Genomic DNA, 18697 nt, shown 5'->3' with positions numbered 1-18697 from the left:
TTATACCAATAAATTCATAAATTATGATAATTTTCTCACTCATTAATTAGTATATTTGCTTCACTATTCAATTTTAATTTTATCCTTTTTATATAGGAATAAAGTTTTATATATAGACAACAAAATAATTTTTTTTACAATCTTCTATGAAACTGCATGAATTGGGGTTGGAGCTGGCACACGGTATGCGACATTTCAGAATCCAACAAACCATGTCTCAGATGTAGGATGGTCAAATGGCTCAGACCAGAGGAGAATACCTGAAAACTAAATACGGATGGAAGTTATATGGTAGTACAAGGGAGAGCAGGAGTAGGCGGCGTTGTTAGGAAGACAAATGGTCATTTGGTAATGGCATTTGCAACTCCAATACAATTCTCAACTAACAACTTCTCAAAAGCACGGGATGCTCTTCAGGGAACATTGTGGTGTTGGCAACAAGGTTTTGCGGGGTTGATCCTAGAACTTGATTCAATGCTAGTAGTTAACATGATTCTTGGCACAACTAATATTTCTTGGAGACTACAAAGGGATATTGGTAAAATCCAGGAGAAAGTCACACAACATGGAATCAAAAGTACAACACTCTTATAGGGAAGGAAATCATGTGGCAGATTCCTTGGCCAAATATGCAACAACTTTGGATGATGAATGCGTGTACTTCCATGAAGCTGACCTCCCTAGTGAAGCTAGAGGAGCAATAAGGATGGATAGAATGCAAATCCCCTCTTTCAGAATTAAAACTATTAAACACTCAGGGTGGTACTTTGCTCTACTTCAGGATGATGCTCTCACATATGGAGGTATGATGGTGTTATCGTCTTAAGCTATACAACCTCCATGCTGCGTAGTGCCTTGGGCACAAATTTATTGTTACATCATACAAGTGCCCCAGTGCACACCATCTTTAAGTTTTGACATCAACACGGTATCAAGGTTTCTACCTCATGTTCAAGACAACTTTTGCTACTTCTTGTCACGACCCAAAATCCCACCACAGGCGTCGTGATGGCACCTAGTCTCTAAGACTAGGTAAACTGATTTCTATTATATTTTGAAGCCATTTTTTTTAATTAAAAGCTAACAGCGAAAATAATTACAATACACAACCTCCCAAGATGGGTAGTACTGAGTCACGAACTCTAACTGAATACATAGAATGGTCACGAGGATCGAATACACAATACTGTTTGAGTACAAGTTAACAGTACAATAAAAAGAAAAGACTCCAAAGGACTGCGATGACCAAGTAGTTCTACCTTGAATCCTTACGATCCCGCTTTAACTCTGCTCAAGTATGTTATCTTCAATACCTGGCTCTGCAGAAAAATGTGCAGAAGTGTAGTATGAGTATGCCACGATCGGTACCCAGTAAGTATCAAGACTAACATCAATGGAGTAGAGGACATTCAAGACACTCACTAGTCCAATAACCTGCGCAATATAATATACAAGATAATAGGAAACAAGTAACAACAGGGCAACGTGAAACAACCAGTGATATGCACAGCAGACAACAAGAATACCATTAATATCGCTTAACAATTAATAAGTATAATTACACCCAATTAAATCAAGTCCTTCAAATAAATGTCCTTCCCATATAATTCTTTCAACTAATTCTCTTTCAAATATAATTTTCTCAAATAATTATTTTTCAAATATAATTCTTTCAATAAATCTTTTCAAATATAATTTTCTCAAATAAATATCTTTCAAATACAATTATTTCATATAATACTTTCTAAGTAAAATCCTTGCAAATAAATATTTTAAATATAATTCTTTCAATTAAAAAGTCACCATGTGACACCTCATTTCATAATCATAAAAATACGGGTCTCAACCCATTTTTATATTTTTCATAAACACGGGTCTCAGCCCATTTTTATATTTTCACGGCACCTCGTGCCCATAATTAAATCATTATATTTTTCCGGCACCTCGTGCCCTCATTTCATATCACAATTGCACGGACAATTCACGTGCCAATTATCATTATCATTTCATCACAACACCTTCTGCCCACATTTCATATCACAACTGCACGGACAATTCACGTGTCAAATATTCTCATTATTTACTCATGGCCCCTTGTGCCCACATTTTATTTTATAATTCGCCTGGCAATAGCCACATGCTCTCAATTTCAACATAAATAAGATTGTTATCAATTTACCAACAACAAGACAAGTTGCACACGGTATATAAATAAACACAATAAAATCACAACATCACATGAAAATTATCAACACCACAGCCCCATATCATCACACATCATCCCTGACATTAGCCACCCTTATCGCTCCTATTGTCACCTTTATTTCTCATATAGCCACCCTAATCGCTCCTATTGTCACCTTTATTTCTCATATAGCCACCCTAATCGCTTCACCTAGACAATATCAATAGCCACCCTTATCGCTCTGCCCAGACAATATCAATAGCCAACAAACACAACAGTGAAATGCCACCCTTATAACCACATAATATCAACGGTGAAATGCCACCCTTATCTCCCCAAAATAACAACTCACACAACACAATAATTTACACGGGAAATTATCACAGCAACATAACAAATATCACAATTTGCCCAATGGCCACAACCAAATTTCAAAGCTACAACCAAGTCAATTAATTTCACAACAAATAGCCAAAAGCTCCGCACAATGTGTACAACACCCAAAAACAATCAATAGAGATAGAAATTACTCAACATAAAGTAAAGACTTCATTTAAATTCAATTTTTTAATAATTATATAAACACATCTACTTAAGCTCATTTAATTAATTATTTACAGATGGAAAATCCATAATGAAATTAAATTACAATAATTATCAAACCAGCAAATTCACAAAATTTCATAAATAATCAAACAACAATCACATCACATTGTCATATAACAACAGAGTCAACAACAAGGATTTAGGTACGACAAGTAGATGATTAAATATATGCCAACAATTATCTAATTTACTACACAATATGCTCAAGACTTTAACTCAATAAAATTTTCACATATAAACCAAGTACGTACTCGTCACCTCGCGTACATGGTTTTCAATTACACAAATGACACATAAGACTCAATGCCTAAGGGGAAATTCCCCCACTCGAGGTTAAGCAAGACACTTATCTCTTTGAAGTTATGCCGATATTCTAAAATCGCCTTATTGCTTGAATTGACCTCCTGACAGCTCAAATCTATCCAAATTAATTGTATAACTTCATTAAAATTCATCGGAAACAATTCCGGATAATAATACATCGATTAAAAAATTGTTCCAAAATGTCAACAAAAGTCAACGCGGGACTCGCCTCTCGGAACCCGACATAAGTTTCATGAAATCCGAACACCCATTCCGATACGAGTTCAACCATACTAATTTTATTGAATTCCAATAACAACTCGACTTCCAAATCTTAAATTTTCGTTTTTGAAAGATTTTACAAAAATCTTGATTTTTCCTCTATTAAATCCGAATTAAATGATGGATCCAAAGACATAATCATGGAAATTAATCAAAACTGGATACGAATGACTTGCCTCAAACACCTACGCAATAATCTCTCCAAAAATCGCCTTCTACCGAGCTCCAAATTAGATTTTGAGTTATGAACTCAAACCCCCCTTTTTGAGACTTTTAATTCTACCCAAATAGGCCTTCTTCGCGTTCGCGAAGGCCAAAAACTCGCTGCCTCAAATTCTTCTTCGCGTTTGCGTTACCAGCATCGCGCTCGCGAAGGCCTGCCATGCATATCATCGCATTCGCATTTGCGTTCACGTTCAAGCTCTCACGTTTGCGATGCACTCAGTTCCTACTGCTTCGCGTTCGCGATTGAAGCTTCGCGTTCGCGAAGGCTGATGACTCCAAGCCCAGTCTTCTCCTTCCTTCTACGCGTTCGCGACTGGCCCCTCGCGTTCGCATAGGTTCTTCAGGAATACCTTCGCGTTCGCGAGCCCTCTTTCACGTTCGCGAAGGCCAAATTCCAGCAGCCTCAAAACTTATCTTCGCGTTCGCGAAGAAGGAAGTCAGATACCAGATATAGCAGTTCCATAACAGCCCGAAATGATCCGAAACCATCCCGAAACACACCTGAGGCCCCCGGGACCTCAACCAAATACACAAACAAGTCCTAAAACATCATATGAACTTAGTTGAATTCCCAAATCACCTAAAACAACATCAAAATGACGAATCGCACCCCAAATCAAAATCTATGAACTTTAAACTTTCAATTTCTATAACTTGTGCCTAAATACATCAAAATAATCCGGAATAACTTAAAATTTTGCACACAAGTCATAAGTGACATTCTTGACCTACTCCAACTTCCGGAATCAAATTCCGACCCCGATATCAAAAAGTCCACTTTCGGTCCAATTCTCCAAAAATTCGACTTTCGCCATTTCAAGCCTAAATTGGCTACAGACCTCAGATTCACAGTCCGGACATGCTCCTAAGTTCAAAATTATATAACGAAGCTAACGGAATTTATGGAACTACATTCCGGAGTCGTCTTCACACAGTTCTGACTAAGTTCAAAATCCTAAGACTTAAGCTTCCGTCTTAGGGACTAAGTGTCCCAAATCACTCTGAATCATCCGTAAATCAAGCTCGACCACACACACGGGTCATAATACATATTGTGAGGCTTCTCGATACCTTAAGTCACTGAACGGGGCATTAATTCTTAAAACGACAAGTTGGGTCGTTACACTTCTGTGCCAAGTCTTGCGGAGGTTTTGGTTTATGTCCCGCTCCTTATATTTTTTAATATACATGTTAGGGGTTAATAATAATAAAAAAAAAATTGAAATTATTGGCACTTATTAAATCCTCTATTTGTCATGCCTCAATCCTTATTTGTTGAAATTTATTTTATATGATGATTTGGTGTGATTGCCACCTTGATTGTTATATGAATCCCATGTTTTTGTTTAGTTGATATTTTCTGGAGGTAATTTCATTATGGATTATTCATATGAAAATACTTTATTTAATAATTTCAAAATGAGGCAATGTGTTAAATTTTGAAATATTATTCTGTTGAGTGGTTCACTCCCGGATATTTTGTTAAGATTTTGTGCATATTATGGTCGAGCCATTGGCACCTTATTGTGAAAAATAACGTATTGTTGATTTCTGTGGCAAGTTGTAATATTTGAGCACTTGTGGTGCAATTTATGAGATGTCGAGATATTGTTGGGAGGTTTGTTCGGGTGTTTGCACGAGGTTTCTGTCGTGCTATTGTTACTATTGATATATGCACATGTGGCGTGACAAAAGGGTTATATATATGTGGATTTGCGCATGTGGCAAGACAAGGTGGGAATATTATTATGTGTATGCGGCGAGACAAGGCGGGCATTTACTTTAGTATTGCGCACGTGGCGAGACAAGGTGGGCTATGTCGGGGATTGAGTTGCGATTACTTGTGATGGCCTGGGGGCATTGTTATTGTTAATATTTATGATTTAGGACTACGAGGAGGTACCTCGGTAGTGCCCTTTTTTTATATTTCTCTATGGTTGCACTTGCCTTTAGTTATTTTGTTTTTCCGGGTTGAGCTGAGCGAGTCCGGGCATTTCGGCACTCTAACAATGTTACGGGACAGTTGAAGTGTGGAGGGCACATTTTAGAGTGCAAAAGTGCAGCCACAAACTCCCAAAGTGCTGTAGCAGTAGGAATTGTGCGGACCGCACATGAAGATGTGCGGACCGCACATGAAGATGTGCGGACCGCAATAGAAATTATGCGGTCCGCACAATTCTTCTCGCGGCCGTAGACAGGTGATCTCGCACATTCGATGGTCCGACTTCAGAAGATTATTTCTTTTACTCTACAAGGAATTTGGAGCTGATTCAAAAACGAAAGTTGTAGCCCTTTAAATCTAGTTTCCAAAAAAGTGTACCATTAATCATTTGGACATTTGTAGAGAGAGTTATGGTTAATTTACTGAAGCTTGGTAGTGTAGAACTGCTGAAATGTTGCCGCACAATTTGGAATGCGACCGCAGCTCCTAGGATGTGCGACCACACAAGAAAATGTGCGGTCAGCACTATGGGGATCAGATTTTGTACTATATGAACGACAGTTTCATCTCATATTTTATTTTTGGACTTTGGGAGCTTGGTTTGTGGCGATGTTCCGTGGGATTTTCAAGAAAATCATCGGGGTAAGTGTTTCTAACTTGGATTTGGTTAATATACATCAATATATCGTTGTTTTCATCATTTAATTAGTATTTTGAGATGAAATTTGGGAAAAATTATAGAAATTTTATAAAATGAAATTGTATAATTTGGAGGTCGATTCGTTATCGGAATTTGGTATGGTTGAACTCATATCGGAATGGGTGTTTTGATTTCTTGAAAATTCTGTCGGGTTCCACGAGGCGGACCCCGCATTGACTTTTTAATGTGAAATTTTAAGTTGATATTTTATTATCCGAAATTATTTTTGATGAATTTAAATGAAGTTATACAACTAATTTGATTAGATTTGAGTTGTCTGGAGGTCAATTCAAGCAATAAGGCGATTTTGGAATATTGGCCTAATTTAAAAAAAGATATTGCCTAACCTTGAGTGGGAGAACTACCCATTAGGCATTAATTCTTATGCGGAAATTGTGTAATTGAAAATCATGTACGCGAGGTGATGAGTACATACTTGGTTTATATGTATAAATTATATCGGTTAGAATTGTTAGACGCCCTTATGGATTAAATTAGAAAATATTGGCACTTATTAAATTCTCTATTTGTCGTGCCTCAATCCTTATTGTTGAATTTATTTTTATATGATGATTTGGTGTGATTGCCACCTTGATTGTTCCCATGTTTTTGTTGAGTTGATATTTCCTGGAGATAATTTCATTATGGATTATTCATTTGCAAATAGTTTATTTAATAATTTTAAAAGGAGGCAAAGTGTTAAATTTTGAAATATTATTCTGTTGAGTGGTTCACTCCCGGATATTTTGTTTGCTTTTGTGCACATTATGGTCGATCCATGGGCTTCTTATTATGGGAAATAATGTATTATTGATTTTTGTGGCAAGTTGTAATATTTGAGCACTTGTGGTGCAATTTATGAGATGTTGTGATATTGTTGGGAGGTTTGTTCGGGTGTTTGCACGAAGTTTATGCCGACTATTGTTACTATTGATATATTCACATGCGGCATGACAAGGCAGGCTATATATATATATATATATTTGTGGGTTTGCTCATGTGGCGAGATAAGATGGGAATATTATTATAACGACCCGGCCAGTCGTTTTGAGTGTATTAGCCCCGATGCATTATTAAGTGTTTCCCCCGTATCATTTTCTGCTTATGTGACTTGCCGGGAGGTTTTGTAGTGGTTTCAGAGTGATTTGGGATACTTAGTCCCTAAAACAGAAGGTTAAGTCTTGGGATTCTGACCGTAGTTGGAAATGTGTGAAGATGGCTCCGAAATGGAGTTTCATCGGTTCTGTTAGCTCCATTGGGTGATTTTGTATTTGGGAGCTTGTCCGGAATGTATTTTGAAGGTCTGTAGCTAAATTAGGCTTGAAATGGCGAAAGTTGAATTGTTGGGAAGTTTGACCGGAAGTGAACTTTTTGATATCGGGGTAGGATTCCGATTCCGGAAGTTGGAGTAGGTTCGAAATGTCGAATATGACTTGTTTGAAAATTTTGAGGTCAATCGTATGTGGTTTGGTATGTTTCGGTATCGGTTGTAGAAGTTTGAAGTTTCAAAGTTCATTAAGCTTGAACTGGAGGGTGATTCATGTTTTCAGCATTGTTCGATGTGATTTTAAGGCTCGACTAAGTTCGTAGCATGTTTTAGGACTTGTTTGTATGTTTGGTTGAGGTCCCGGGGGCCTCGGGTGTGTTTCAAATGCTTAATGGATTGAATTTGAACTTATGCAAATTGCTGAAGTTTTCTAGTTTCTAATGTTTACGCACCTGCGGTGGGGAGACCGTAGGTGCGAACTCGTACATATGAAAGGAGGAGTGCAGATGCGGATTTGGGCAGCCCAGGCTGGGTTCCCAGGTGCAGATCTATTTGCGTAGAAGCGACCTCGCTTCTGCGGTGGGATGGTGCGTAGGAGCGGTGAGGGTCTTAGGTGCGGCTCCTTGGTCGCAAGAGCGCATGCACAAGTGCGTTGCTTATCTGGCAGATGCAGACCTAGGGGACTTAAGTTAAGTCCACACCTGTGATGGAATTCCGTATGTGCGGCAGCGCAGGTGCGATTATAGGCCCGTAGATGCGAAATCCCTAGGCAGAAAAGGGCAAGTTCGAGGGTTTTATCCCATTTTCAATTTTGGGACTTTGAGAGCTCGGATTTGGGCGATAATTTGGGAGATATGCAGAGGAAGCTTTTGGGTAACGATTCTTAACCCATTTATGGTTATATTCTACTAATCTATCATTAATTCCATCCTTTAATTTCATATTTGGGTTGAAAAATATGGGGAAAATGGGAGAAGCTCTTCAACTAAGTTTTTGAATTTTGATTGGAATTTTGATATCGGATATGGATAATTTTGGTACGAGTGAACTCATGAGTGAATGGGTCTTCATATTTTGTGACTGTTACCCGATTCCGAGACGTGGTCCCGGGGAGGCATTTTAGAGCATTTTTCGAGATTCTTGTTAACGTTTTGATTTTATTAATTACATTACTCTATTATAGTTATGTTTATGATATGCAATTGTATTTGGCTAGATTTGGGCCATTCGGAGTCGGATAATCTAGGAAAAGGCATTCTTGCGGATTGATTTTAGCTTGGTTGGAGGAAAGTGACTTGGCTAACCTTGTGTGGGGGAAATCCCCTTAGGATTTGGTACTGTTGTTATATGTGAACATCGTGTATGTGAGGGGACGAGTGCGTACACGGCTATTTGTTGTAAAACCCAATTTTTACTGAGTAGTAACCTGTTTTCATCTTAATTGAGTTATACCAGTATGTGTAGTATCCTGATTAGTCTAATATCGCATGTCTACGTGCTTTAACTGCTTATTTGAATCTGTGTTATATGCCTAGTTGATTTCCGGTTTCTCCTTGATTTTTATCAGTCTTAACTCTAGGACTCTTGTTGTTATCTATTGTCTTTATCGGTTGAGCTGTGTATTTACTTTTGATACTACGAGGCGGTACCGCGAGAGTTCTCCCTACATATTTGCTTTTAGGACTATGAGGCGGTACCTCGGGAGATCCCCCTATACATTTACTTTTGAGACTACGAGGCGATACCTCGGGAGATCTCCTCATATATTTACTTTTGGGACTACAAGATGGTATCTCGGGAGATCCCCAGTTGAATATTTACTTTTGGGACTACGAGACGGTATCTCGGGAGATCCCCTGTTGAGTATTTACTTCTTGGACTACCAGACGGTATCTCGGGAGTGCCCCAGTTGTTATCACATTGTGTTGTGTTGTTATTTCTCTATGAATTCTTCTTGTTAAATTCCAATCTCTTATTACACTATTATATTCTCCTGATTTATTTATTATATACAAGTGGACTTGACCTAATCTCGTCACTACTCTACCGAGGTTAGGCTTGGAACTTATTGGGTACCTTTGTGGTGTCCTCATGCTACTCTTCTGCACATGTTTTGTGTGCAGATCCGGGTGCTCCTTATCAGCCCCGCTATTAGATAAGAGTGCTTGATGCTGTACGGAAACTTAAAGGTATATCTGTCGCATTGGCAGACATCGGAGTCCCCCTCTATTCCCTCCTATATCATTTACCTTCCGTACTTCTTTTATTAGACTATGGTGTATAGAGATACTAGTTTTCCTTTTGTAGCTTGTGACTTATGATCTTCTAGGTTTTGGGAATACTGTGTATTACTAGAGTGTTGGTTATTGTACATGCCGAGCGACATTGTTACTATTTATTTAGTTATCTGCTGCTGTTGGTTGTTAAGTTTTACTTACAATTTTGTTATTTCCGCATTTTGTTAGGCTTACCTAATCGTAGAGGCTAGGTGCCGTCATGACATCTTATGGAGGGAGAATTGGGTTCTGACAAGTTGGTATCAAAGCTCTAGGTTCATAGGTGTCGTGAGTCTCAAGCTGGTTTATTAGAGTCTCGCGTATTGGTACAGAGATGTCTGTACTTATCTTCGGGAGGCTATAGATCTATTAGAAAATTTTCACTCCTTGATTTTCTTGTCGTGCGAAAATTATTGACTTCAAAATCTAAACTTTTGTATTCTATTTTCTCACAGATGGTGAGGACACGTACAGGTAGATCTGAGACCCGTTCAGGGCCGGGGTAATAGCCGAGGACGTCTACGCGGGGCAGATAAAGCACCCACACGAGCTTCCACGGAGGAGCCCCCAGTAGCTCCAGCTGGAGGGCAGACACTTGAGATACCTATTGTAGTACCATCCCTCCAGGAGACTCTAGCCCTGTTTCTGAGCATGTTCAGCACCTTAGGTCAGGTTGGATTGATTCCACTTTCTCCTGCCATATCTCAGGCTGGGGGAGGAGCACAAACTCCCGTCGTTGGTACTCTAGAGTAGTGGGTTCAGGTCGACCAGGTTCTAGACATTATACCAATGCAACCGGTAGCTCCAGCTCAGCCCCAGGTTAAGGAAGTAGTTTCTGAGGCGGAGCAACTCAGACTTAAGAGGTATAAGAAGTACCACCCGCCTACCTTCAATGGATTGGCGTCAGATGATGCCTAGGGTTTTCTGGAGGAGTGTCACCGTATTCTCCGTACTATAGGTGTAGCGGAGTCGAGTGGGGTTTCTTTTACTACATTCCAGCTCAGAGGAGCAGCCTATCAGTGGTGGCGAGCTTATGAGTTGGGTAGTCCGGCTGAAGCAGCTTCACTTAGATGGACTCAGTTCTCGGACATGTTCTTGAGGGAGTATGTTCCCTAGAGTCTCAGAGACACACGATGCGTGGAGTTTGAGAAGTTGCGCTAGAGTGATATGAATGTGTAAGAATATGTAGTTTGCTTTAGCAATTTGGCCCGACATACACCAGCCTTGGTTGCTACAGTTCGATAGAGGGTTCGTCTGTTTATTGAGAGACTCCACCCTAGTATCAGGCTTAGCATGGCTCGGGAGTTAGAGATGGATATTTCTTACCAACAGGTTATGAGTATTGCTAGGAGATTGGAGGGTATGCTTTCCTGGGAGAGAGAGGAGAGGGAGGCCAAGAGGTCTCGAGAGTCTGGAACTTATAGCGGTACTCGTGCCCCAGCAACAATTTTCCATGGTAGGGATTATGTGAGTCACCCCATTCATTCAACTCTTCCAGCTGCCAGTTGTATTCTGACCCCTTATAGACCCCAAGAGTCTTATTATGCACCGCCAGTATCTAGTGTAACTCTTGCATGGGGTGCTTTTAGAGGCCAGTCCAGCATACCTGTCCCGAGCTAGTCACAACAGCCACGCCCTTTGAGAGCTTGTTTTGAGTGTGGCGACACTCACCATATGGTGAGGGATTGCCCTAGACTTAGGAAGGGTGCACCTCCTCAGACTTCTCAGCCACCGCATGCTCCACCGGGTCCTCTGGCTATGATTACAGTGCCAGCTACTACTCCACTTGCTCCACCAGCTCGAGGTGGAGGCCGGGGAGGTCGAGGTCACCCTAGAGGGGGGACTATGCCAGATATTATGCTTTTCCTGCTCGTACAGAGGCAGTTACTTCCGACTCTATCATTATAGGTATTGTTCTGATTTGTCATAGAGATGTGTCGATTTTATTTGACCCTGGCTCCACTTATTCCTATGTGTCCTCTTATTTTGCCCTATATTTTGGCGTATCTCGTGATTCTTTGAGTTCTCATGTTTATGTGTCTACACCTGTGGGAGATTCTCTTGTTGTAGACCATGTGTATCAATTGTGTTTGGTTGTTCTTAGTGGTTTTGATACCAGGGCCGATTTATTATTGCTCAGTATGGTAGACTTTGATGTTAATTTGGGCATGGACTGGTTGTCGCCCCATTATGTTATTCTTGATTGTCATGCTAAGACCGTGACGCTGGCTATACCAAGATTACCGCGATTACAGTAGAGAGGTACCTTAGAGTATACGCCCAACAGAGATATTTCATTTCTTAAAGCTCAACGAATGGTTGAGAAGGGGTGTGACACATATCTAACTAATGCGAGAGATGTCAGTATTGATACCCCTTTAGTTGAGTTAGTTCCAGTAGTGAGGAACTTTCCAGATGCTTATCCATCTGATCTTCCGGGCATGCCTTCCGACATAGATATTAACTTTGGCATTGATTTGTTGGCGGGCACTCAACCCATCGCTATTCCTCCATATTGTATATCTCCTCATGAGTTGAAGGATCAGTTACATGAGTTGCTTGATAAGGGCTTCATTAGGCCCAGTGTGTCACCTTGGGGTGATCATGTCTTATTTGTGAAGAAGAAGGATGGTTTTATGCAGATGTGTATTGATTACCGCCAGTTGAACAAAGTCACAGTGAAGAACATGTATCCATTGTCTTGTATTGATGACCTATTTGATCAGTTACAGGGTTCCAGAGAGTTTTCCAAGAAGGATTTACGTTCAGGCTATCATCAGTTGAAGATTCGGGAGCAGATATCTCGAAGACTACTTTCAGGTCTCGGTATGGTCACTATGAGTTTCTTGTGATGTCATTTGGGCTGAACAACGCCCCAACAATATTTATGCACTTGATGCACAGTGTGCTCCGACCCTATCTTGATTTATTCGTCATTATGTTTATTGACGACATTCTGGTGTACTTCCGAACTCGGGAGGATCATGAGCAGCACCTGAGGACTGCGCTTTAGACCTTGAGAGAAAAGAAGTTATATGCAAAAGTTTCTAAGTGTGAGTTTTGGTTAGACTCAGTGGCATTTTTGGCTCATGTAGTATCCAGTGATGGGATCCAGGTGGATTCAAAGAAGGTTGAGGCAATACAGAGTTGGCCTAGACCATCCTCAGCTATGGAGATCTAGAGTTCTCTTGGTTTGGCAGGGTATTACCATCAATTTGTAGAGGGTTTCTTATCTATTGCAGCACCTATGACCAGATTAACCCTGGATAGTTGTCCGCTCAGGAGGACAAATGACCTATGTCCAGGTTGACCCCGAATAGTGCTCCGCTCAAGAGGACAAATGAGTGTGATGAGAGCTTTCAGAAGCTCAAGATAGCTTTGACTACAACCCTAGTTTTGGTATTGCCTACAGGTTTGGGGTCTTATACTGTATATTGTGATGCGTCACAGATTGGTCTCGGCGCGATGTTGATGCAGGACGGTAGGGTGATTTCCTACGTGTCCAGACAGCTAAATGTGCATGAAAAGAACTATCATGTCCAGGACCTTGAGTTATCAGCTATTGTTCATGCCTTGAAGATTTGGCGGCACTATTTGTACGGTGTCCCTTGTGAGATCTACACCGATCACCGGAGTTTGCAGTATTTGTTCAAACAGAAGGATCTTAACTTGGGTCAACGGAGGTTGTTGGAGTTGCTTAGTGAATATGATATCACCATTTTGTACCATCTTGGGAAGGCCAATATGGTGGTTGATGCTTTGAGTCGACGGGCGGAGAGTTTGGGGAGCTTAGCATACCTACCAGCAGCAGAGATGCCATTGGTGTTGGATGTTCAGGCCTTAGCCTACCAGTTTGTTAGATTGGATATTTCTAAGCCGAGTTGAGTGTTGGTTTGTGTTGTCTCTCGGTCTTCTCTTTATGATCGTATCAGGGAGCGTTAGTATAATGACCCCCATCTACTTGTCCTTAAGGACACGGTTCAGCACGGAGATGCTAAGGAGGTTACCATTGGATATGATGGTGTATTGAGGATATAGAGCAGGATATGTGTGCCCAATGTTGATGGATTGCGTGAGTTAATTCTCTAGGAGGCTCACAATTCATGGTACTCCATTCACTCGGATACCGCGAAGATATATCAAGACTTGAGACAACATTACTGGTGGATAAAAATGAAGAAGGACGTAGTGAAATATGTAGCTTGGTGTCTAAATTTCCAGCAGGTAAAGTATGAGCATCATCGGCAAGGTGGATTGCTTCAAAAGTTAGAGATTCCGGAGTGGAAATGGGAACAGATCACTATCGATTTCGTTGTTGGGCATCCACGGACTCAACAGAAGGTTGATGCGGTTTGAGTGATTGTGGATAGGCTGACCAAGTTAGCTCATTTCATTCGTGTGATGACTACCTATTCTTCCAAGCAATTGGCTTGAATTTATATCCGCGAGATTGTTAGGCTTCATGGCGTACCAGTATCTATCATCTCTGATCGGGGTACGCAGTTTACATCACGGTTCTGGAGGGCTGTACAACAGGAGTTCGGTACTTGAGTAGAATTGACCACAACATTTTACCCTCAGACAGACGGACAATCCGAGCGCAGTATCCAGATATTGGAGGATATGCTTTGTGCGTATGTGATAGATTTTGGGGGTGCTTGGGATCAGTTCTTGCCACTTGTGGAGTTTTCTTACAATAATAGTTATCAATCGAGCTTTCAGATGGCACCGTATGAGGCATTATATGTGAGGCAGTGTCGGTCTCCAGTGGATTGGTTCGAGCCAGGCGAGGCTAGATTATTGAGAACAGACTTGGTTCAGGATGCTCTGGAGAAGGTTAAGGTGATTTAGGATCGACTTCGCACAGCCCAGTCCACACATAAGAGTTATTCATATTGGAGGGTTCGCGATATTGCATTCATGGTTGGGGAACGGGTCTTACTCCAGGTTTCTCCCATGAATTGTATTATAAGGTTCGGGAAGAAGGGCAAGTTTAGCCCTAGGTATATCGGGCCTTTTGAGATTCTTGAGAGGGATGGAGATGTGGCTTACAGACTCACACTACTACCTAGTCTCTCTGCAGTTCATCCAGTATTCCATGTTTCTATGCTCTACAAGTATCACAATGATCCATCTTATGTGTTGGATTTCAGCTTAGTCCAGTTGGATAAGGATTTATCTTATGTTGAGGAGTCGGCGGCTATTTTGGACAGGCAGGTTTGAAAGTTGAGGTCGAAGAACATTGCTTCTGTGAAGGTTCAGTGGAGGGTTCAGCTGATCGAGGAGGCAACTTGGGAGACGGAGCATGATATACGCAGCCGATATCCTCATCTTTTTACCACTTCATGTATGTCTCTATGCTCGTTCGAGGACGAATAATTATTTTAAGAGGGGGAGGATGTAATGACTCGGCCGATCGTTTTATGTGTATTAGCCCTGATTCTCTATTTACTGCTTCACCCCGTATCTTTTTCTGCTTATGTGACTTGCTAGGAGGTTTTGTCTTGGGATTCTGACCATAGTTGGAAATGTGTGAAGATGGCTCCGAAATGGAGTTTTGTCGGTTTTGTTAGCTCAATTGGGTGATTTTGGACTTGGGAGCTTGTTCGAATTGTATTTTGAAGGTCTGTAGCTAAATTAGGCTTGAAATGGCAAAAGTTGAATTGTTGGGAAGTTTGACCAGAAGTGAACTTTTTGATCTCGGGGTAGGATTCCGATTCCGGAAGTTGGAGTAGGTTCGAAATGTCGAATATGACTTGTTTGCAAAATTTGAGGTCAATCGTACGTGGTTTGGTATGTTTCAGCATCGGTTGTAGAAGTTTGAAGTTTCAAAGTTCATTAAGCTTGAACTCGAGGGTGATTCATGTTTTTAGCATTGTTCGATGTGATTTTAAGGCTCGAGTAAGTTCGTATGGTGTTTTAGGACTTGTTGGTATGTTTGTTTGAGGTCTCGGGGGCCTTGGGTGTGTTTCGGATGCTTAACGGATTGAATTTGGACTTACGCAAATTGCTGGAGTTTTCTGGTTTCTAATGTTTTCGCACCTGCGGTGGGGAGACCGCGGGTGCGAACTCGCACATGCGGAAGGAGGAGTGCAGATGCGGATTTGGGCAGCCCAGGCTGGGTTCCCAGGTGTAGATCTATATGCGCAGAAGCGGCCTCGCTTCTGCGATGGGATGGTGCGCAGGAGCGGTGAGGGTCATAGGTGCGACTCCTTGGTCGCAGAAGCGCATGCGCAGGTGCGGCGCTTATCTAGCAGATGCGGACCTAGGGGACTTAAGTTAAGTCCACACCCGTGATGGAATTTCCATAGGTGTGGCAGCGCAGGTGCGATTATAGGCCCGCAGATGCAAAATCGCTGGGCAGAAAAGGGCAAGTTCGAGGGTTTTATCCCATTTTCAATTTTAGGACTTTGAGAGCTCGGATTTGGGCGATAATTTGGCATATTTTCAGAGGAAGCTTTTGGGTAACGATTCTTAACCCATTTATCATTATATTCCACTAATCTATCATTAATTCCCTCCTTTAATTTTGGACTTAGGTTGAAAAATTTGGGGAAAATGGGAGAAGTTCTTTCACTAAATATTTGAGTTTTGATTGGGATTTTGATATCGGATTTGGATAATTTTGGTATGAGTGAACTCGTGAGTGAATGGATGTTCATATTTTATGACTTTTACCTGATTCCGGAACGTGGGCTCGGGGAGGCTTTTTAGAGCGATTTTTGAGATTCTTGTTAACGTTTTGATTTCATTAATTAGCTTAATCTATTATAGTTGTATTTATGATGTGTAATTGTGTTTGTCTAGATTTGGGCCATTCGGTGTCGGATAATTGAGGAAAAGGCATTCTTGCGGATTGATTTGAGCTTGGTTCGAGGTAAGTGGATTGCCTAACCTTGTGTGGGGAAACTCCCCTTAGGATTTGGTACTGTTGTGATATGTGAGCGATGTGTACGTGAGGTGACGAGTTCTTACACAGGATATTTGTTGTAAAACCTGATTTTTACTTAGTAGTAACATGTTCTCATTTTAATTGAGTTATACCAGCATGTGTAGTATCTTGCTTTGTCTAATATCGAATGTCTACATGCTTTAACTGCTCATTTGAACTCTGTGCAGCATGCCTAGTTAATTTCCTATTTCTCCTTGATTTTTATCAGTCTTAACTATAGGACTCTTGCTATTAACTGTTGTATTTATTGGTTGAGTTATGTGTTTACATTTGAGACTATGAGGCGGTACCTCGGGAGTTCTCCCTGCATATTTACTTTTGGGACTACGAGGTGGTACCTAGGGAGACCCCCCTGCACATTTACTTTTGAGACTACGAGGCGGTACCTCGGGAGATCTCCTCGCATGTTTACTTTTGGGACTATGAGACGGTATCTCAGGAGATCCCCTGTTGAATATTTACTTTGGGGACAATGAGACGGTATCTCGGGAGATCCCCTGTTGAGTATTTACTTTTGAGACTACGAGACGGTATCTTGGGAGCGCCCCAGTTGTTATCACATTGTGTTGTGTTGTTATTTCTCTGTGAAGTTTTCTTGTTAAATTCCTATCTCTTATTACACTATTATATTCTCCTGCTTTATTTATTATATACCAACGGACCTGACCTGACCTCGTCACTACTCTACCGAGGTTATGCTTGGCACTTACTGGGTACCGTTATAGTGTACTCATGCTACTCTTCTGCACATGTTTTGTGTGCAAATCCAAGTGCTCCTTATCAGCCCCGCTATTCACTGAGAGTGTTTGCTGCTGTATAGAGACTTCAAGGTACATATGCCGCATCCGTAGACCTCGGAGTCCCCCTCCATTCTCTCCTATGTAATTTATCTTCCGTACTTCTTTTATTAGACTCTGGTGCATAGAGATACTAGTTTTCCTTCTGTAGCTTGTGACTTATGATGTTCCGGGTTTTGGGAATATTGTGTATTACTAGTGTGTTGGTTATTGTACATGTTGAGCGGCATTATTACCAATTATTTAGTTATCTGCTGCAGTTGGTTCTTAAGTTTTACTTCCATTTTTATTATTTCCGCATTTTGTTAGGCTTACCTAGTCATAGAGACTAGGCGTCGTCACGACATCTTATGGAGGGAGAATTCGGTCGTGACAATTATTATGCGCGTGCGGCGAGACAATGCTGACATTTATTTTATTATTGCGCACGTGGCGAGACAAGGTGGGCTATGTCGGGGATTGATTTGCGATGACTTGTGATGGCCCAGGGGCATTGTTGTTGTTGATATTTATGATTTTGGACTACGAGGCGGTACCTCGGGAGTGCCCTTTTGATGATATTTCTCTATGGTTGCACTTACCTTTAGTGATTTTCTTTTTCCGTGATATATAGATTCGTGTGCTCTTCCATGATGTATTATTTGATTTTATTATGTGTTTTGTATTCCTTGTTGTATTTTGTTGGCTTTGGATCTTCGTACGAGACTTGGAGGATTTGTGTTTCTGGTTTTTACTAGTTTTCGATGTTTGAATTGTTTTGAATAAAAGAAATTTCTATTATGTTTTAATTTAATAAATTTTACATCCAAATCAGTAATTATAGGGTGCTTCATTTTAATTGAAATGCCATTATATTATTATGTCTTTTGCTTTGTGAATTGTCCGTACATTTGTGATATGAAATATGGGCATGAGGTACCGCGAGTAAATGATGATAATATTGGCACGTGAGTTGTCTGTGCGGTTGTGATAGAGATATGGGCAGGAGGTGCCGTGGAAATATGAAAGTGGGTTGAGACCCATAATTTTTATGATTTTGAAATAAGGTATCACATGGGTGACTTTTACTTGAAAGGATTATATTCGTCAGAGTTTATTTGAATGAATTATATTTGAAAGATATTTATTTGAAAGGATATTGTTCTAAAGATTTCTATTCGAA

Source organism: Nicotiana tomentosiformis, chromosome 6 (assembly GCF_000390325.3).
Source record: "Nicotiana tomentosiformis chromosome 6, ASM39032v3, whole genome shotgun sequence".
NCBI lineage: Eukaryota > Viridiplantae > Streptophyta > Magnoliopsida > Solanales > Solanaceae > Nicotiana > Nicotiana tomentosiformis.
This window is presented reverse-complemented; position numbering follows the sequence as displayed.